Source organism: Rhinolophus hipposideros (genome assembly GCF_964194185.1).
Source record: "Rhinolophus hipposideros genome assembly, chromosome: 14".
Taxonomy (NCBI): domain Eukaryota; kingdom Metazoa; phylum Chordata; class Mammalia; order Chiroptera; family Rhinolophidae; genus Rhinolophus; species Rhinolophus hipposideros.
In genome coordinates, this window is record NC_138060.1 from 56600560 (window position 1) to 56622042 (window position 21483).

The 21483-nt window shown below is 44.6% G+C and overlaps 1 protein-coding gene across 2 annotated transcripts in view; it reads left to right on the plus strand.

The window, feature by feature from the left end:
- Positions 1–11443: 11443 nt before the first annotated feature.
- Positions 11444–21483, plus strand: part of TRAK1 (trafficking kinesin protein 1) — a gene marked incomplete at its 5' end in the record, with an annotated part of 168484 nt that continues 158444 nt past the window's right edge. Inside the window, one exon of one of the 2 annotated variants that reach the window (XM_081073106.1) lies at positions 11444–11966. The remainder of the gene's footprint in view (positions 11967–21483) is intronic. The other variant, XM_081073101.1, reaches the window with a different exon arrangement.

Consider the following 21483-nt stretch of genomic DNA (forward strand, 5'->3'; position numbering starts at 1 on the left):
ACACTAGTCTTAACCCCACTCCTAATGATAACACTGGGTGTGCTATCATTAACTCTAGCCCTGTGGCTCTCTTTGTCCTGAAGTTAACAAAAGCCCCAAGCCTAGCTCAAGCCATAACACTAAATCAGACTCTGTTGCAACCCTAGGCCTACCCGCAACCCTATATCTAATCCTAGCCCCGATTGTAACCCTGACTTTAGTCATATCCCAAATGTGACTCCAGCCCTAGCTCTAGCCCTTGCCCTAACCTTCTGTAATCCCAGCCTTAGTCCTAGCCCTATCCCTTCCCCTAACCCTAGTTCTACTCCTTGTTCTATGATTCTCTTTATCCTTTCTTATTTTTTTAGCCCAATTCTCAATTTTTTCATTACATCTGTGAACTGCCCAGTATCTTTGTAATATTCCTGTGTTGTTTAAATTAATCAAAGTCCATTTCTAATGCTTTAGTTAAGAGCCCTGACAAATGTGGAAATTGGTACCCAAAGTAGATGCAGACAAAAGACCTTCAAATTTTGGAGGAAAGTTGGAGTGGATATCAGATCTGCCTGGGAACAAAGGCAGTGAAATCTAGCTCATTTTAAGGCATGGGAATTTGGCAATCTGTAGCAGAATGTGGGAAAACAATGATTGAAATTGTTAGCTGTAGTCACATGGAATGGATACCCATTAGAAAAAAGGCTTTAGAGTAACAGTGATTGATATAGGACACACACACACACACACACACACACACACACACATGCACGCACTTTAAGATCCAAGAGGTGAGATATCCTCCTCTAATAGGTCTGGACAGTATTAAGTTCCTAAATTCCCGTTTTGAGACATGAAATAAAAACTAGGAAATATATATGATGGTGATAAAAGAATCTCTTATTTTAAAGCTACAAGGCTTAAATAGAAAAACAAGTTTAATCCTATAGTTTGTACGTTACATCACTTAAATGTACAGTTTTGTCTGTTTTCTTAGTTGATTAACTGAAAACTGGACTCAACAGTTTCTTGTGTTGTGGTGCCAGAAGTTCTAAGATATAATGTAGACCAGAGTTTCTCACACTTTTTGGTCACAGGATGTCTTTGCACTCTTAAACATTACTGAAGACTCAAAGAGTTTTTATTTATGTGTATTATGGCCATTGATCTTTATAGTATGAGCCATTCAAACTCAGAAATTCAACATTATTTATTTTGCAATATTTAATAAAAAATAAACCCATTACATTTTCATATAAATATTTTGGTTGAAATAACTATATTTTCCAGAAGGAAAAATTTACTGAGTAAAGTAACGTCATTTTGTAAATCTCCTTAGGGTCTAGCTTAACAGGAGAAAGCTGGATTCTAATATCCACTTCTGTATACAATCTGTTGAAGTGTCACGTCTTGTAGTCTCTGTACATGCATGAAAGAATGAGGGTGAAAAAGCAAATAACACCATGCTATTATTATGAAAAGAGTATTGAGCTCATACATCCCTTGAAAGGGACTCAGAGACCCCCCAGGGGTGCCTGGATCACACTTTGAGAGCCTTAGATATAGAGAAAGGGCTTCAAAGACTTCAAGGGAGAACCTAATCACCCCTCAAATATGGGCCACAACAGAGTCCAGAAGACTCTTACTTAACCAAAGTGTTGAGAAATATATCAGGAGAAGAGCATAAAAATCCTTTAAAATCACTTAAGTGGCTTCTCACTGTAGGCTGTGGATACTAGGGGACAATGATACAGTTGAAATGAGCACCTTCATTTCAATGGAAACAGCAGGATCCCAGGAAGGTCTGATCAAACAGCAGTTCTTCACTGTGAGTGACAAGGTGGGCAAGGTTACAATAGTAGCCAGCAAGGATGGAGACATAACAGAATGTTCTCTTCCACAGAGATATTTCAGAGGGGCTCTTTGATCACGGGATCTTTATTACTAAAATAGGCAGTAGAACATTAAGATACTATTTGGTTTGTATGACCCCCCAAAAAAGTTTTGGTCTGGAAAACAGAGGTATAATTTAAGACACTGTTAGAGAGAATCATGGCCCCTCACCCAAGTGTCAGACCTAAAACAGATCTGAACACGGAGTCCTTGAATGAAAGGGAGGCCCAAATGAAAAACTTCTTCAGTAAAAACAGAAACTTACTTATCTTCCAAGACTTAAAGCCATTGATCACAGTAACAGTGTGTCAGGGAAAGGAAAATGCCCAGACCGTTAGGAGAATATTGGGCACTAGCTTTGAGATAACAGCAATACCAGGGGTCTCAGCATGCACTGTGGTCCATAAATCAAGGTGAGACTTCTGGATGTTAGGTGATAAATGGGGTTTCCTCAGTGTCCACCTCACAGTAGGCCCAGCCAGCCTCCAGATACTCATATATCAGCGATTATTTTCCCAGCTCCCGAATGTGAAGTTCAGGAGCAAAGAGTGCCTCCACATGGAATCTGCTACCCTCAAAGATTGAAAGAGGCACGAGTAATAATTCCTATCTCATTCCTATTTAATTAGCAAGATTGACTAGGACAAATAGATCTTGGAAAATAACTATGGATTACCACAGGCTTCATCAGTTGGTGACTTAGGTTGCGGTTGCTCTTCCAGATGTGTTCTCCTTACTGGAGTAAATCAACATTCCTAGCATGTGTATGTAACTTTGTATTTGGCAAATGCATTTTTCTTATCCTAGTATGTAGAGAACGCAAATAGCAGTTTTCTTTCAACTGACAGGGTGAGTAGTACACTTTTAATTTTGTCTCATGGTTATGTCCACTCTTTGGTTCTGTGCCACAGTTTAGCCCATACTGACATTGACCATCTCATCATCCTACAGGACATCACACATGTTCACTGCATTCCATCATGCTGATAGAATCAGGAAAGATGAAATTATTAGCAGGTCCTCTTGATCCCCTGGTAATACACATATTTGCCCTCTGAAAGTAGGAAATAAAACCTAAGAACATCCAGAGGCCTCTTATCTGGTTGAATTTTCCAACAATGCAGTGGTCTGGACTTCAAAGCAAAGAAGAAATTGCCACACCTACCATTAAGAAAGATGCGTGGTGTTTGATAAACCTCTTTGGATTTCTGAGGCAAAATATTCCATATTCAGATGTACTACTAACTCTGAATTTACTAAATAATACGAAAAGGATGCCAGATTTGAGTGGGTTCCTGAACAGCAGAGGTTCTCCAGCCCGTCCAGGCTCATGAGCAAATAGCTCCATAATTTGGTCCGCATGCGTCAGTGGATACAATGGTAGCCTAAGTGTCCATATCTGATCCATGTGGATGGTGTGGTCAACCTGACAGCACTATTACAGGCGTGGTGCCTATGGGTTTGAAACAGAGCATCCTCTCTTTATCAAGCAACTCCCTTTGAGAAACACTTCTTGCCCTGGGAGGTACCCGTGCACATCAGATGCCCTTCAGATACGAACTGCTTATCATGAACTGAGTAATAGGATCCACCAAGCTATAAAGATGGGTGTGCTCAATGTAACTACAGCATTAATTGCAGGTCCCGGAGGTATTATTAATAGGTTACCTGAGCAGGTTGGTTACACTCCCAGCATGCCTACTCTGGATGCATGTAACTCCCTTCCTAACTCACAGCCTTTTCCTCTTGGGGAGTTCCCTTTGGCCAGTTGACCAGGGAAGAAAAATTCAAGCCTGGCTTACCGTTTTCTCTGCAGGTTTCTTGGAACCAACCAGAAGAGACTGCAGTAACATTATAGACATGAAAGACAGAGAAATGACTATTGGACACTAAATCCTCCCAGTGGGGGAACTTTTGAGTATCAAACCCACTCTTCTGGATGGAGAGAAAGCCTGAAGTTAAGAGCAACAGGATTCACAGGCAGTGACTAATGAGAACGAGAAAGGAAAGTCTCTTAGGTCATCATTTTTCTCCTGTATCTTATCCTGATACACTCAAGTGCACAGTCTCCCACACACCTTTCCTCTGTGCCTCTTCCCAGACCTTCCACCATGGCCTCTGGATTCACAGCCTATCAGCAGCCAACCCCCTGGCTGTTCCCCTGAAGACATTGCTCCTCCTACAACCCTCTCGAGGCATGGCTGTTTTTTCTTCACGTCAAATGATTTCTTCATTGTCCACCACTCCCTTCTCATTTTTACTTCCTCAGTCACTAAAATTACTCTCCTGTGTATACTCTAAACTACCCTGCCCCTCTCTTTCTTCATTAAAACTCATCTGGAAAAAAACAACCTTGGTTAAACCCAACTTTCTTCCTCTCTTTTATGTCAACATGGAAGCAGAGAATTATGTGTGTGGACAGAAACACACTATCATGCTGAGCTAATCCTACTTTAAATTTAATAACCCACAAATCTCAAATGGGCTCTCAAACCTTCAGGAAATCCTACATTTTCTTAAACAATTCACTTTTTCCCATCGAGCTCACTATTTCACAGCTTTTCTCCCCTCCAGCTTCTGATTTCTCTCCACATTCAGCAGAATCACTAAATCAATTCATTTACATTTAACTGAATCCACAAACGCTGTCTTTCCTCCTATGCAATGGATGAGTTGTTTCTACTTAAGGGCAGACCCCTACTTCTTCCCTGGCTCTCTCCCCTCTCATCTGCGCATGGGCTTTTCTTCTCTAAGTCTCCTGTATCATTCATTGGTTTGCTCTCTAGCAGTAATTCGCTATGTTCTAAATGTTTTCTCTTGCTAGATGCAATGTCATGAAAATAAATTAGAAAACTGATACATTTTTAGCAAAATTGAAGCAAACAATATGACTTCAAACATAGAAAGAAAATTAAAATAAAACAATACCCAAAGGAAAAAAAATGGAAAAATTTGTGAAAGATCTCCTGTACCTGCCAAAAAAACAACTCAGGGTAAGTTTCGTCAACCCAACTTCAATTAGTAATATGTACATTGTAGGTAACTTGTCATAAAAGGTCTTATCTTTCAGAGAGGTGCAGTGAAAGATTTAGGAGTGAAATGATATGTCTGGGATGAGGATTTGCTTCAAAATAATTCAAGGGATGAGGAAATTGGGTGAGAATAGAGATAGATGGGCTCTGCATTGATAATGGTTGGAGCTGGTGAGGAATACATGGAGCTCATTATATGATTCTATTTTTATGTTTGAAATTTTTCATAACTTTTTAAAAGAAAACTGCTGAATGTATTGATGATGGCTGTTAATCTTGAGATATCAAAGATGACACAGGGTCCAGAGATATATTATCAAGATCATCTCTTTAAAAAGATGAATAAGAACTAAGAAGAAATTAGGAAAAAATGGAACACTTAAAGAAACTTTTTGAAAAGTGTTTTCTCTGGATGGTCCCAGGACTTTATCCAAAACCCATGTCACAGGGGGCATCATATGATTAATAAAACGTTTTACAATTTTCTCATAGTAAAACTGTTTCTGTTTGATTATCCAGGAACCCGGAGAACCTAGACTACTAAAACAAAGTGAAAATAGTGTCCTGCTAGCCATAAAACTAAATTCTCATAGATACATGGCTCTGGTTTTCAACTCTCAGTTCTGTACAATTGGTGTAGTTATCCATTCCTATGACAGAAATAACCCCTTAATTACAGTCACTTTATGTTATATTTAGTTTTCTGGTCAGGATTAATACCCTGGATTGTTTTTTTGTTTGTTTGTTTTGTTTTTTGTTTGTTTGGTTTTTGACTGTTTTTGTTGTTTTCCTTTTTTTTTAATTGCTTGGATAGTCTTACGTATTTATTTTTCTATATGAACTTTAGGATATGTTGTCATTTCCTTAAAATAAAATTTCCTTGACATTTGATTGGAATTACATAAAATACACCGATTAATTTTGGGGTAAATGATATATCACAACATGGAGTCTCTCTATCTGGTTAGCTCGGCTAACATGTAATTACTACCCTCGGGTCTTAGCCAACTCTAATTAAACACGACAGCCTTATATTAGCTGTGCTTGAGTAGTCAGTTGGGGGCCTCGCAGTGGCATTGCCTAGGGAGCTGCAAAGACAAGAGGCCTGCAATGAGTATTTAGCGGCACAAGAAATGACAAGAGCAATGAGATGGAGTTTTGGAAAATGTACACATTTTTCAGGATCCTCAGATTTACTGGGGAAAAGGGCGGAACATCGTGCAACCAGGCCTGCCGTGGACTCAGATTGTGTGTGAACTGACTGAGAAAGCCAGGTCTCGTAGTTGAGGATACTGCCGCTATGTATCTTTTTATGGTTTTTTTTTTTCTAATGTAGTGTGCATTCTTTTGTTATACTTTTGCCGTTCCCATTATTTTCAACTTTTTTTAAAGTCATGTTCTTTCAGTTGAATCTTTCATAAACACCAGAAAGCTAGCCTTTCTTTTTCCACCAGTCTGAGAGCCTTCTCTTTCTAAGGGAGGATTTAACCTTTCACTGTTTCTTATGACCCTGGAGTACTGTTGGCCTTATGCTTGTCATGTGTTACATTTTGACTTTATTATGCCTTATTGCTGTGCCCCTTCAGTGATTTGGTATCTTCTTTTAAGAGCATGCTGCAGCTGCGTCCTCCATTTAATTGGTCCATGTGGAGTGGGCTTGGGAAGAATAAACTGTTTCCCACCACCATCTTCCCTTAGCTAACTCAGCTTCTGCTTTGCAAGTGCTTATACCCCACCCAGAGGTTGTCTCTTACCAATTTATTTATTCCGAAGACCCAGTCATAGAAATAGGAGTCTGTTCATATTGGGTCAACTTTATATGGCCATATGTGATAAATTGAGTAATACCAGAAGGAAAAGGTTCAACTTGCTGATGAGGAGCAGTGCAAGGCTGTTACTTTTGTTTTCTTCTCATAGTCCTTGCAGTGCAGAAACTGCTGACCCTCCTCTTCTCACCCCCCCTCCCAGTGAGACATAATCACAGAGTATCTAAAGAAGTTTCCTCAGAGGTGAGTGTCTCTGGCACATTCAAGGAATAGCAAGGAGGACATTGTGCCTATGGAGTGAGGTGACGGAGAAGAGGAAAATGACGTTGGGGACTCCCATGTAGGTCCTGTGGACCACTGGAAAGACAGTTGTCTATACTCTGGGGGAAATGTGGAGCCTTTAGAAGGTTTTAAGAGAGAAGGGCCATGCTACGACTCACAGTTTACAGGAATATTGGCTCCTCTGTTGAAAATGGGCTGTGGGGAGGGTGGGGGTGCAGGGGAAGAAGCCAGGATTTAGGAGCCCCTCACAGGAACCCAGGAGAGATGACCGTGATTTGGAGTAGGATGGAAGCAGTGAAGGTGGTAAGTAGAGTCTGGATTATATTTTGAAGGTAGAACCAATATGACTTCCTGGTAGATGGATGTGAATTAGAAAAAAAGAAGTTAAAAATGGTTACAAGCTTTTTGGCCTGAGCAACTGAAATCTAGGTAACTTGAAGAGTAGAACTTGGGGAAAGATCAGTAGTTCATTTTAGGGTATAATAAGGTTAAGGTCCTTAGTAGACATCCAAATGGCTGTGCCAAGTAGGAAGTTTGTTTCCATGAGTCTGGAGGGAAAGTCAAGGCTGGAAGTAGACATTTGGAAGTTACCTGTGCATAAATGGTGTTTAAAGCCTTGAGATTCACACCAGGTGCAATAAAGAAGTAATTGGTATTAATCCATTTTTTTCTTCTAAGGAATCCAAGAGCAATGGCTCAGCCTTATGAACATAAGGCTACATGTCCTAATCCTAGCTTAATCCATGTCTCAATCTCAATGCCTTTTGCACCCCAGTTCTCACCACTCCAGTATTCCCAGCTCCAATATTCCCATCTTCCAAGACTGAGGTTGATTCTCCTTTACTTTGCAAGAGTCCAAAAAGCAGGAGTGATTCTGACCTTGTCAATAGTGTGTGACTCTGGATTAGTTCATTTCCCTGAGGCTCAGTTTCCTTATCTGTAAATTGCAGGTAATGGTAGCTATCCCACAGAGTTGTTGTGAGGATTCAATGAGCTGATGCCATTCATTAAAGCACTTAGTACAATTCTTGGTGCATATATGTGCTCAATAAATGTTAGATTAAGACACTGGGATACGACATTATCATCGATGATCATGTGAATGTGGACATAACGTAATTAGACCTCTGCTCTCGTTTTGACCTGATGACCAGTTCAAGTTCTTTTCTTGGAGGATGTAGGTGTATGTGTGGCATGTGGTTATAGGTGAGTACCCCACAATCAGTTGGGGTGCTCTCAGTTCAGTTTAAGCTGATGCTGCATTTGTAATAATTGATCTATTTCTACACATTTATTCAATAAATAGAAAATACTTTTTTCCTCATATAGTAACTGGAAGATTGTCTGAGAAATACTGGTTTCAACTAACCTTCAGGTATGCAAACGTACACTCTACCAGTTGATTTGGGGGGGCCCGTTTATGTTACAGTGGGGTTTTAGCACATTACTAAACTATAGCTGGTGGCAGTAGTAGTGGAGGAGGTGGACACCATGGCAGCTCAGCCTCCCTGGCTGGCACTGAACTTGTCTTGTCTTCCTCACACCTTCCAGAGCCACTGACTATTCTTGATACGCACTTGAGTCCATCTTCCACTCAGCGGTTGGAGGGAGCTTTTAAAAATGTGCATTTGAGTACGTTGCTCCCTCACCTAGAACTCTTTTCTCCTTACCCAGTCACAGGCCCAGGGGCTGGCTCCTCCCCACCGCTCCAGCCACTGAAGGTCTTGGCTGCCTGTGGAGCTTTGTCTGATGCTGCCCCTGCCCTTTGCATGTTTGGCTTCCGCTCCTCCTCTCTGGCCTCTGCCTGATGTTGAATAAGGCTGGGACCTGCCAGGGCAATTACTGTTTTCTCTTTTGTGTCCTCAGAAGAGAAAGCAGGAGGGAAACCTGCTTCCCTCCCAGGTCTCTGCACCCTTGACTTCCAGCAGCAGCAGGTCACCAGCTGCTGAAGTAGCTCAGGACCCATAGCAGGGGGCTCACTCAAGGAGCCCTGCCTGCCACCTGCTCCCTCTGAGCTGAGAGTGGAAGAGGGAGACCAGCCCCTCCTCCTCAAGGGTGGGATCCACATGTCTGTCATCTGGTGCCTGGAATCAGATGTTAGGAGCCTGCTCCCACAGGGCCACAAGTCAGGGACTCAAAATGAATGAATGAATGACTTCAAAATTCAGTACCAACCCTGATTGAATCTCATGGAAACAGCGACCGGCCCCTGGTAAAGGTGCAAAGAGCGCGGGACGTATTCGGCAGACAAGAACTGTAGTTACCGGTCTACCATTAATTTGATGCTTCTCTGGTCATGTACCTCTTTTCTGCCCGCAGTTTCCTGAAAATGAGAAGGTTGGACTAGATGATCTCAGAGATTGCCCAGCTCTAGGATTCTTAAATTACAGAACTGGAAGGAAGCTGATCTGTCAGTTATGCTTCAAATAGTCTTTTCCCCCCGTTATAAGCTCTCATTGTTGGTAACAGCCCCATGTCTACTCTGAACCCAGAAAACCGCTTTTCCATTCTCCCAGGTAGCCATGCTCATTTACATACAATCCTGGCATATACTTGATCATTTTTTTTATAATTGAAAAATTTTTTGAGATAATTGTAGATTCACATTCAGTCATAAAAAATACGATTTGCCCAGTTTTCCCCCATGATAACATTTTGCAAAACCTTCATATGCTATCATAACTAGGATATTGACACCGATATATCCTGTTATCCAGATTTCCCATATTACCTGTACTTATTTGTGTGTGTGTGCGTGTGTGTGTGTAAGGTCTATATAAATTGTATTCCCTGTTCTAAAACCACAGGTTCTAAAACTACAAGAATCCCTTGTGTTGCTCTTTTATAACCACACCTTCCCTTCCTCCCATCCCACCTTGTCCTCCACTTGATGGTTTTTCAAAAATCTTATTTGGAAATAATCTCAAAGTTACAGAAATGTTCCAGTCCATCCTGTACCCAGATTTACTGATGGTTAATATTTTGCCCATTTATCACTTTTTCCTATCGACAATTTTTCTGAATCAGTTAAAGGTAAGTGGTGTATATCATGCCCCTTTACCCCCTTCACCATACTTCAGTGTGTATTTCCAAAAATAGGGGAATTCTTCTACATGACAATAGTACCAGTTATCAACATCAGTGAACTTACCATTTGATCCAATACTTTAATCTATCAGGATTCCAATTTGTCCATCAGAATGTTCTTTATAGCATTTCCACTCCTCCAGTACAGGATCCAGTCTAGCACCAGGTATCATCTTGAGTTGCCATGACTTTGTAGCACCCTTTAATCTGGAACATTTCCCAAGCCTTCTTTTGTCTTTTATGACATTGACATGTTTGAGGAAGGTAGCCCTTGCCCCTTTTTAATAGACAGTCCTCATTTTGGGTTTGCCTGAGGCTTCATTAGATTCATGTTATGCATTCTTGCTGGGAATACTGCGTGAGTGTTGTGTTCTGAGGATGTGACTGACATCCATCTGTTCTCATTGGTGATGTTCATTTTGATCACCTGGTCAAGATGCTGTCTGCCTGCCCCTTTGTATAATATATGTGTCCCTCTTGCTACTAATACCCCTAAACCACCTATGGGGAGACATAATAACCCAGGCAAATAGCTGCTCCCCAATAAACTCCACCCCCAGTGTTAACATCCATTGAGGATTCCTGCTGGAATCAATCTTGACAATCCACTTGGTCTCTTCAAGGCCTCTTCCAGTACTGGAAACCAGGTTTTCTAGGGTTTTGATTCCTGGCGTCTTTGGTTCTGGTCTGAGTCTTTTCCATATCCTTCCAGTGTCCTCCTATGCCCTTTGGGCAGAGACTAGGCCGAAGCAGTAAACTCAGCTACCTCAACTGGAAATGAGCTCATGTGGGTGGTTCCCCCTTAAACCGTCCAGCAGTGATTTGCATAATAGAGTGGCCTGTGAGCTCTTACTTCCTGGATCGTTTCCTGATCCACCACACCACCTCCCACACTCTTTGGTGGCATTTTGTTCGGACAACCCCCACCCTACCCCCACCCCCAACTTCACGTGTCCTCCCCGGGTTTAAGCCTAAGGGATGCTTTCCTAGGGGACCGCAGGATCTGCAATAACCCGACACCTGGACTTCCACCACGCTGGCGGCACCGTCCTGCGCGAGTCGCGCCGTCCCCCCACCCCCACCTTAGACTGACTCTGCACTGGCATCGAGAAAAGCTAGACGAAAATAATCGCTCGGGGCAGGGGTGTGGTAGCTGTCCCCGACCCTGGTACATCTCCCGGTACTTCTTCGTGCCCCGCGGTGCGGGTAAAGGCTCAGGGACAGGCCAAGGGCCGCGGTAGGAGAGGTGGCAGCGGCAGGAGAGGTAGCAGCGGCGCGGCTCGGGGCGGCTGAAACGCGCTCCGCCCCTGGGCATCCTGGAGGGCAGCCCGCAGGTGGCAGCGCCGGGTGGCGGGCGGGATGGGGGAAGGGGAGGGCTCGGCGCGCGTCGGGCGGTGACGTTTAGCGCGTAGGGGAGGTGCGAGCCGCCCCTCCGCCCGGAGCCATGGCGAGAGGCCGCGCCGCGGCGGCTGCACCAGTGCCCTCGTCCACAGCAGCGCTCGGGTCCGCCGCCCCGGGGCCCACCCGGCCGCCGCCCCGGTTCGCCCTGAGCCGGTGACTCCAGCGCGTCTTCGAGCCAGGCGCCCCCTAGAGAGGGGCTGCGCGCGGGAGGGAGCGCGGCGGAGCCTGAGCGCCCCGATTACCCGGACGACCCCCGCGTTCCGGAGCCCCGGCCCGGAGTCTGGGAGCGCCCAGTCGGCGGGCGTGTAGCGGGAGAAGGAGGCGCCAAAGCCGGACCTCGCCGCGTGCGCCCGGCTGCCGCCCGGCCGGCTGCTGCAGGAGAGGAAACCGGAGCCGCCGGGCGGCCGGGGCCGGGCGGAGGGCGACGAGGAGGCAGGGAGAGGCCAGCACAGCCGAGCGCCCGGACAGCTCCGCGCCTGAGGCCCCCGGGACCGCTCCTGCTACGGGGCCGCGCTGCCTGTGCCTCTCGCGGGTAAGCCCGGGTTCCGCTCACCCGGGCCTGCGGCGCGTCGGGCGCGGGGGCTGGTTGGGGAAGGAGTGTGGGCGCGTGATGTGGTGACGGCGGGAGAGGCCAGGAGCTGGGACCCTGCGGGCACGGTCCCCTCCTGTACCGATCGCGTCTGCGGGAGGCCTGCGGGTGGCTCACAGGGGCTCAGAAGGGTGCCTATGGGGCGTCGTATTGGTCACTCCTCGTGTCCTGGATTCCGGGTTTCGGCACGCCGAGGTGGCAGTGAGGCGACCTTCAGAAAGCCCCGTGCTGAGCCAGGCGAGAGCACGAGCAGCACCTCGATGCCCATCCACCCGCAGAACTAATGTAAATGACATCTGTATGTGCCTGGGGTCACCGGTCAGATGGCTTCTAGGACCCCCCCCACCCCCTTCCATTCTGAGAGTTAACAAGTTCACTTTGTCACTTTTTTGACATGAGTTTTAGAATTCTTTTCCAATCTTCAAGGTCAGCCTCTTGCAGGTTAAAACAAATGTAATGAAATGTATCGTTTCGTTCGTTTGTTTGTTTGTTTGTTTTGTAAGGTTGTGTTTAGGGAAGCACATGTCAAAAGCCCAGCTGCTGGCTGGGCTGGCGCCGGACGCCCCCTCCCCATTAAGCCTCAGGGTTTTAGAACCCTTCTCTGCACTTGTCCAGAAACTGAAATCAACCTCCGCTTTCAGCGACCTGAGTGTTTAGGCCTCGGATTTTTTAAAAAAAACTTTTTTCCTGATATGCTTTACCGGAACGTAGTTGTTTCAAACAAATGTGTAAAGGAACTTGTAGGCAGGATGGATACTTTTTCCTGGTGCTCTTTTGGTTATTTGTGACATGGGGTGACAGACACCACAGGGAAACAAGCTAGCAACAGGGTCCTTTCCAGTTTTCAACTACAAGAGCAGCAGAGAGGGAGGTGGTCAGACTGGGCAAGGATCAGCTCTGAACGGTCTGCACTGGGGAGGTTCTCCCCAGTTCCAGTGGAGGATGACAGGTGGGGAGCTTGGCTGGCAGGTTCAGAGTTGGACATGGAGTGACAGATGGCCTTTCTCTTTTGGTTTGGAAAGGTCACACTTATGTGTCCTTTGCTCTCTAACCCGTGTTGTCACAGTAGTGCCCATACAAGAGTAGACTGAGCCACCTGGAGAGCTGAGCCTGGGTGGGGATGCTGAGCTGTGTTAGAAAGCCATGTCCAGGGGCAGCAGGTTTGGCAAGAGTTGGATTTCAGCTCCGCCTGGCCCGGCACTAGCCATTTCCTGTTTGCTGCCCCAGGGACCTGTGAGATTTGGTTTCCCATCCCCAAGTCTCCCTGGAGAGTATATCCATCCTGGCTGTGTTGCCTATGCTCTTTCTAAAAGGACACTGGCCTTGGAGTGGGAAACCCGGATTCAAATTTCAGCTCCTCTTTCTCTTTACTGGCTGTGTGACCTTCGGCTCTTATTTAACCTTTCTGACCTGGCTTTCCCCTCTCTGGGATTGCCCCCTACCTAAAGAAGAAAACAAACCTCCTTGGACTGTGGTAAGGATTAGAATTTTTTAAATTAAAGTGTCAGTAAAAGTTTGACTCAATGACCTGTGAGGGTTTTCAGGTCTCATTCCAATATGAGTAGCTAACCTTGTTGAGCCTCCACAGGGATAATAAAGCAGATATTATAGTAGTAATTACCTTATAGGTTTAGTGTGTGGGTCAAATTAGGCCATGTAACGAGGCTTTGAAAATAAAAACATTGCTTGAACTGAAAGTTCCTAAACTTTTTTTTCTTTTTACCCCCAAATAAACAGTATCTTGGTGTTTGTCATCCGATGTGGACTTTCTTCCTGTCATTGCCTTCTAAGCCCCTTCCTCAGACCTTGCACATAGTAGGTCTCTGTAATTGTTAGATGAGTCTGGGCTCCCCGTCTTCACTGTGTGTTCCCAAGGTGGAGAACAGACCTTGGGCTTCCTCTGCGCCATCAGCTGTCGGTATTTTCATGGACTTGATTGTTCTGTTGCTCCATACAGCTCGTAAGACAGCCAAGGAGGGCAAGCAGGCAGGTGGCCATTTTTCATACAACGGGCAGTTCTCTTTTTTCCCTTTAGGACTCAGGGGAGAAAGGCACTAGAGGAAGAGTTCATTGAAACTGACTGAGAGTTCCAGATATTAAATCAAGCCTTTCACCTGGGCTGTAGTTCACCTGGGAAGTTTAATAAACTTGGGGATAATGTGACAACGACCAGCCTCTTCTGATGCATAATGATTATGTGACCCTTGGTTTTGAAGGTGATCTACATAACTCATCTTGGACCTTGACTCTTATGAGGAAGGACAGACGGATGTTCCTTTTAGGAGATTAAGGTGTTAGGGGGAGAACTGTCTCCACCATCCCCAGGGTTCTTAGATTTTATTTTATAGTCTTGGGTGAGTGTCTGTCGGATAGAGACACACTGTCGAATGGGTCTTCTGGTTCCTCCACCCTTTTTTCATTCTTTTTGAACAAATGTTCCCTATTCTGACTTACCTTCTTATTAAGTATATCCAAGCGGAGGCCACCTGCAGTGTAGAAAAGTTCAAAGTTTTAGCGAAGGGCAGTAAATAATAACATGTAGAGCTGAATGCCTCTGAGCTACATATAATCCCAAATGATATGCAACTGCTTAAGGAAAGACTTTAACAGGTGTCTTGTGAAGGGCTGAGTGGCATTATTATTCATTGAGAAGCTCACTTAATTGTGTGTTTATTAATAGTGCACCTGAGGTGGAAGGGGCTGGAAGCAAGGTAAGCTCTTAAAACCCTTCTTTGGGCTTCTGGTCCGGCATTCCAGGAAGGGTTGCTCCCAACCTCACCTGGTTAGCGGGGAGAGCTTTTCCGAGAAGCACTGTAAATCTCTTCGGTAAAGACTAGCAAATGGTGACTTCTCAGGAGGCCACTGACAGCCTTTGGGAGTCTGTTGGCCTTCATGTCTCACTCTGCGAAATGGATTATGTTGATGCCTCTTACACTTGCCCCAGTGGAACCCTGGAAAAGGGGATCGGGAAGCTCCACCTGAGCTTTTCCGCACTTTTCAGTATTAGTTCAATGATTCTTGTGATGAACAGAACGCAGGATTCATCTTGTTTGTTTTAATATAAAAGTAATTTAAATTGCTGTTTTGAGTCAAAAAGCACTCAAGGAATATGCATCTTATTTTCCCTGGGTGCCTGGGGGCTCCCCACAGCACAAGCGTGTGTACCCCAGTGTCACACAGGGTGTCAGGTAGGGTTGCTAGTCCCGCTCCCCACGTAAGAACGCAGGACATGGTGAGGCCAAAAAGGAACACCCACAGAGCCATAGGTAGGGGAGTCATACCACTATAGTCTCGCTGGCGGCTGGGTCGGAGACACAGGAGGCAGGAGCCACACGATCTGCAATCCCCACTCCGCCGCTTGCAGGCTCAGCCACCATCTTCTGGCTAGCCCCCATTTTCTGCTAGCGTAGCCACGGCAGTTATATTAGTGGCCAATGGCTCACTGGTTACAGCTGACGGCCAACTAGCCACAGCTAATGACATCCAATTACAGTTGATGGCCATTTACTACCGGAGCCAGCACCTTTCCACGTGAGGCCGAGAGCCTGGAAACTGCACTCCTGGCTCTGTCCCCACACCCAGTTTGAGAATTTTGGAGCTGGATTATTTCTAGGGTCGCTTCTAGTTCCAGATTTGATGAAATGCCAAGTAGAAGCTAACAGGTAGTCTTATTCCTAGAGGAAATGGGTTTCGTACTAATATCTGAAAAGGATGCTTCAATACTGAAGGGAAATGGGTATATTAGTAAATTAAAGAACCACGAGGATATAAATTATCTGGATTTGAATGTTAAGGAAGACCATGCTGTGGGTCTTCAGAAGTCTTTGCCTTTTTCTAAATTTCTTTAAGAATTAGTTGAAAATAACCGTGAACACGTCGATTAAGTGGTTTGACTTTCTGAAAAGCATCTCTTTAGCATATCATTCAGAGCACTTCACTCTTCATGGCACTCCTCCGTAAGGACTAGACGTATTTACTAGATAGAGTATGATTATGTTGATTAAAAAATGCTGCTGTCTCCTGATGTGCATTCACACAGATTAGCTGTTAGCAAATCCTACATTCGATTACGTAGATGCAAGTTGATTAATGTCACTTAAAATGGATATTAATTAGTAGGGATATGGGATTTTTTCTTCTCCATGTTTGGAGACAAAAACCATCCATGCATGTGGAGAACCGTAGGATTTTAGAAGTTCTCCATCAGGTCCTCTCGTTGTTTTGGTAAAATCAAGAAGTCCCTCCAGGTAGTTCTATGACATCAACAGCATATGCTGTGGGCCTGGATTTTTTTTTTCCTTTCCTTTTTTTTTGATCACATTCTGGGAACTCTCAGTTTTGAACTTTTGCAAAAAGTAGGGGAGGCGTGGTCCAGTGCATGCCTGCCTCCTTTTGTTATGGACCTTATCAAATAATTTCCAGTCTGGGATGTGGTCAGAAACACAAAATGTCTCCCTAGAATGTTGGAAATGGCTTGGTTTCATTTGTATTATTGACTCCTGAATGTGAACCAGGAAGAGCTGGTGAGTAATGAGTGCAGAAGCCGCCCTTGGATTTCTGTTTGTCTGAGGGCCACTGGGAAACTTTCCCTGGGGAGTGGAGAGGAAACATTTCTTTGACCTCCAGGAGCATCTCTTGTCCTCAGTGTGATGAGAAAGGCAGGGAGTGAGGGACTACAGATGGCTAGGCTGTTTTTGCTAGAAGGACTAAGGGTCCAGATTCATGGTGGAAACAAGTGACTCTGGCCTGGATAGAGAATGGCCGTGAGACGAGGGCAATGCTCATGAGACGGACATGCTGACTATTGCTGTTTCTGCCTGACTTTCGGTCCCTGCTGTCATGGCTCCAGCTGATTGCAGGGTAAGGCCTCTCTGCTCCAGGTGTGTGGAGGGGGTTGTGGGGGGTGGAGGGGGACCTGTAGTTATCTGCACACCTTGTTAGACCTGCAGAATCTCAGACCCGCCCCAGGCCTGCTAAATATGAATCTGCACTTTAAACATATCCTCAAGTGGTATTAATGCTCAGACACCTCTGCACAGTTATACAGAATGTTCTTTTCTGGTGCACAAGGCCAGACTTTGTAATGTTGGGAAGAGCAAATGGCCCCCACACACTTGCTCCTGCCCTACTTGGAAGAGTTGGTGCTCAAGTTGGATTCACCCTTTTGCCCTCTATTGAAAGGCGAGGGGCTAGGGTTCCTCTGTGAAGATCGCTGAACCCATTCCCTCCCCAACGCCCACCTCTTCCCTTCCTTAAGTTGTGTGCAGCGGACTGTAAAATGGGAGGGTCCAGAAAGGGAAGGGACACCTGTCTTGCTAAGTAGTAGTGAGGGAAAGCTGTCCAGAACCCAGCCAGTCATTTACCCTCCCTACCCCAATACACATTTAAAACATTGGGTGATGTTTTGAGTTTTTAACAATATGCCAGAGCAGTGAATAGGCAGTTCTCCCCAAACTGTCCTACCAAGTAGTTGAAACATCCATCCATCTGCCCATCCACTCACCTACTCTTTGAACAAATCTAAAGAGTCAGGTCACATGCACTGTGCATATGGGAAATCACAAGATAGACAGAGTGGCAGAATGGAAGCTAGCTAGAAGGGAAGTGGATCTGACCCCCGTGTATGTAACCTCTTCCTCACCTTCCTTTCCTCCCTCCTGCTCTCCAAGCAGGTGGGGAGCCCTCAGCCTGCCCTGCTCTTTCCATAACTCATGCGGAAGTGGGAGCAGATAACCTGCCCTTGCCAAATTCTTTTTTTTTGCCCCCAAGGTGCCCAATCTGAGAGATGAAAGGGATTTTATTTCTAAAAAAAAAAAAAAAAAACAGTAGTAAAATACATATGACAAAATTTCTCGTTTTAAAGTGGACGGTTTTGTGGTGTTGAGTCCATTCACACTGTCGTGCAAATATCACCACCATCCATCTCCAGAATTTGTTCACCCTCCCAAAATGAAACTGTATTGATTAAACACTAACTCCTCGTTTACCCCTCCCCTCAGCCCCTGAACCTCACATAAAGGGAATCATACAATATTTGTCTTTTTGTATCTGGCTTATTTCACTTAGTATAATGTCTTCAAGGTTCATCTGTGTTGTACCGTATACCAGAATTTCGTTTTTTTTTAAGGCTGAATAATATTGCATTGTGTGTCTATACCAGTTCATTCATTTATTCTTCGATGGACACTTGGGTTACTTCAACCTTTTGACGATTGTGAATAGTGCTATGATGAACATGGGTGTACAAGTACCTGTTTGAATCCTTGCTGTCTCTTCTTTTGGGTCTTACCCACAAGTGGAATCGTTGGATCCTATGATAATTCTGTTTAATTTTTGAGGCATCACCCTACTGTTTTCCTCAGTTGGCTGCACCATTTTATATTCCTACCCGCAGTGCACAAGGATTCTACTTTCTCCATATCCTCATCAACATGTTATTTTGTTTTTTTCTTTTTCTTTTTTTTTTTTTTTTATAATAGCCATCCTAGTGGGTGTAACTTGGCTATTTCTTTTGAGTCACTTTTCTCCCTTCATTCTGTTATTCTCCTAACACTAGCCATGGTCCTTGCCTTGCTTTGAGATGTGGGCAATTCCCGAAATATGAGGAGCTCTTGCTTCAACCCTTGCTCTTGATTGCTGCTTAATTCTGAGGCCATCACATTTAATTCATTTAGTAAGTGTGATGGGACTCACGTTCATAAGGTTTCTAGAAGCTACTATTGTTTATGGTCTCTGTTTAAGGTCGTTCCCTCCTCCCATGTATTTTGAATGGAAATCGGAGTATGTCAATTGGGGGACTCCAGAGGATAACAGTAAAAGAGCAGCTCAGTAAGACAATACATAACATTTTGTGATTCTGAATGCAGAGTTCTAAGAATAAAGTTGGTTTGCCTGTTGGGCCTTATCTTTGGGTGGGGGTGTTTGGTGGTTTGACGTCTGCAGATATCTGGCAGCCCAGTTATGTCAAGGGCTGTTTATTATTATTATTAAAAGAGGGGTCCAAAGATAGGGGCCTTGCCTGCATTGTAGAATTTCAAGTCGGGAAGAAACTTGGAGGTTTACTTAAACTAAAGGGACAGGCAGATTTCTTGTCATGTTACAAACTTGGAATTGGTAGGCTTTGTGCCGAGGGATTAAAAACACCAAACAAACAAACAAAAAGAAAACCCAAACCTATGATTTAGGAATAGCAGTATAATGATTTAGAGGAAAGGTGGGGGGCAGGAAAATGAGCAGCTTGTTACATGTGTGACTCATTTGGGCTGTGTCTGTGTTTCATTTGGGTGCAGAATGTCTCAGACAGTTGCTTTACTGGCTTTCATAGCAGAGAAGAAAAGAGTGTCATCCAGATGGTGGGTATTTCATTTCAACCTCTGCATCTAGAATATGTTTTCAATAAAATGCTGAACACTATGGGAATCGCAGTTCTGTTTTATGTACCTGAGTGGGTGCAGTCTTATTTTCATCCCTTTGTTAAAAAATAAAAACTTCCAGATTTAACAAGCTGTCTGGATAAACTGTGGCATACTATTGGTGTGTTTGATGCCATGTTCCTTTTTTCTTTCCCCTTTAAGATTGGTACTTTGTCAGTGCTGAGCTTAGCAAGGAACTCCTTTTTATGACTCCTTTTTATGATTCAGTTCCTGAATCTTACCTTATATGATAACCTCATATGGTTAATAAGATGACTTGAATATGGATGTTTGGCTCAGAGTAAGCATTTTGTGTCCATCATTATTATTGCTATTATTGAACTCCTTCGGATCCATTCATCCATAATCATTTCGGAGCAAATATTCTATGCCATGCCCTCATGGCATGTGCTGGCCTCCACGATCGATCGTGGCGCTGGCGGAAACAGCCCCCATGCCCTCAGGCAGTGATGTGGCCCATGGTTTTTGCTCACCTGACAACTGACTTCCCTCCTTTGAGGAGAAAGGGTTAACTTTGCAAGGATTCCACGGTATTAGAGAAATGCCTTTGGACTTGATATTTGGCCACAGATATCAAGACATTTCCAAAGTCTCTTGTGGACGAAGTATAGTGTGGGGGTAAATATTCAAGAAAATAGCTTTCTCTTTGAGAGAACAAACAGAACACTCTTACTGTTACAACAGTAGATAAAAAGTGGGACAAACAAATCATTGGGAAAAGAGATTAAAATGTTTGCTGATGCAGTAGATGTGTTTCTACTGTACTTGGAAGATAGGAAAACATTTTGTATTATTAAAAGGGACATTCTAAGTCCATGAGGGATGTCATAGCAATTATTGAATGAGTGTTCCCTGGAAAACTTTTAGCTGGGCTAAGTCCCTTGATACGAGAGGAGAAGGGATACTGATGGGAAAGGGGATAAAGAAAATGAATATTCCTGGGAGTTTGGTTGTCTTATAATCAGACTTTTATCCTGTGTGGTATACTGAATTCTCTGTTTGGCAAGTGGCAGCATGCCAGAGAATGATCAGCGTAATCAAGTCTGAGAATTTCCCCTCCACGGACTGGAAGTTGCTAGGTTGGAAAAGCGATGTAGTTTGTAGACCTTCCACAGAGAAGGCCCATGGCAGGGCAGGGGTGTCATTAGGAGAGGCGGCTGGCTTCACCTTATGCCCCAGGCCAGTGTGTGGTCCCAGACTCATCTACCTCCAGGATGACTGAGACCTCCAGTGGAAGCTCTGGCTTTCTCAAGATGAGAGAGGGTGGTGACTTCAGCTGCCGTAGTAAGTGACTGTGTGGATGGAAAGAAGTGAATCCCTTTGAATGATGTTGAGCTAGGGCATGCTCTTTGAAGGGGTGGTGGTAAGGTGGGGAGGGGCGGAGGCAGGGATGAGGCTGAGATTTCCAGATTGGATTAGCCCCACACAGTTGTCCAGGGATGAGGAGCAGGAGGACCCTGTTTTGAACGTGCTGAGTTTGATGTGAAATTTCCACATGGAGAAGTTTAAGGCAGTGGGACTTTTGAGCCCGACTCATGCAAGAGAGATCCAAGTGTGAGGTAAGGGCTTGGGGTGCATTCCATGTAGACAGTAATGATATCCTATGTAGAAGAATTCACAGAGGACTGACCAGAGGTTGACCAGAAGGAAACCAGATGTGCTGGGGGAGAAAGGATTCTTGCAATGAAGGGAGGGATTCATGGGGCCACTCTACTGTGAGAGGCCAAGTAAGATAAAGGCTAAAATGTCCTCTGGGTTTATTTATATATAGTAGGTATGCAAATATTTGTAGAGTTGTCACTCCGTTTTCCATGGCTCCAAAGAGATGCCGGCTTAGCCTTGGGAATATCTTATAATGACATCTTGACTAGAAGAATTCTTGCAGCGTTCATGCAAATTTGCAGGTTTCCTTGCCAAGTATCATGTATGCTTGCGCTCAGAATTAGAAAGCTTGCTGCACTTTCTTGTATTCTTATCCACCTGCTTGATCTTTCACAGTTTGTACTAGTAGAGTTATCGAATCATGG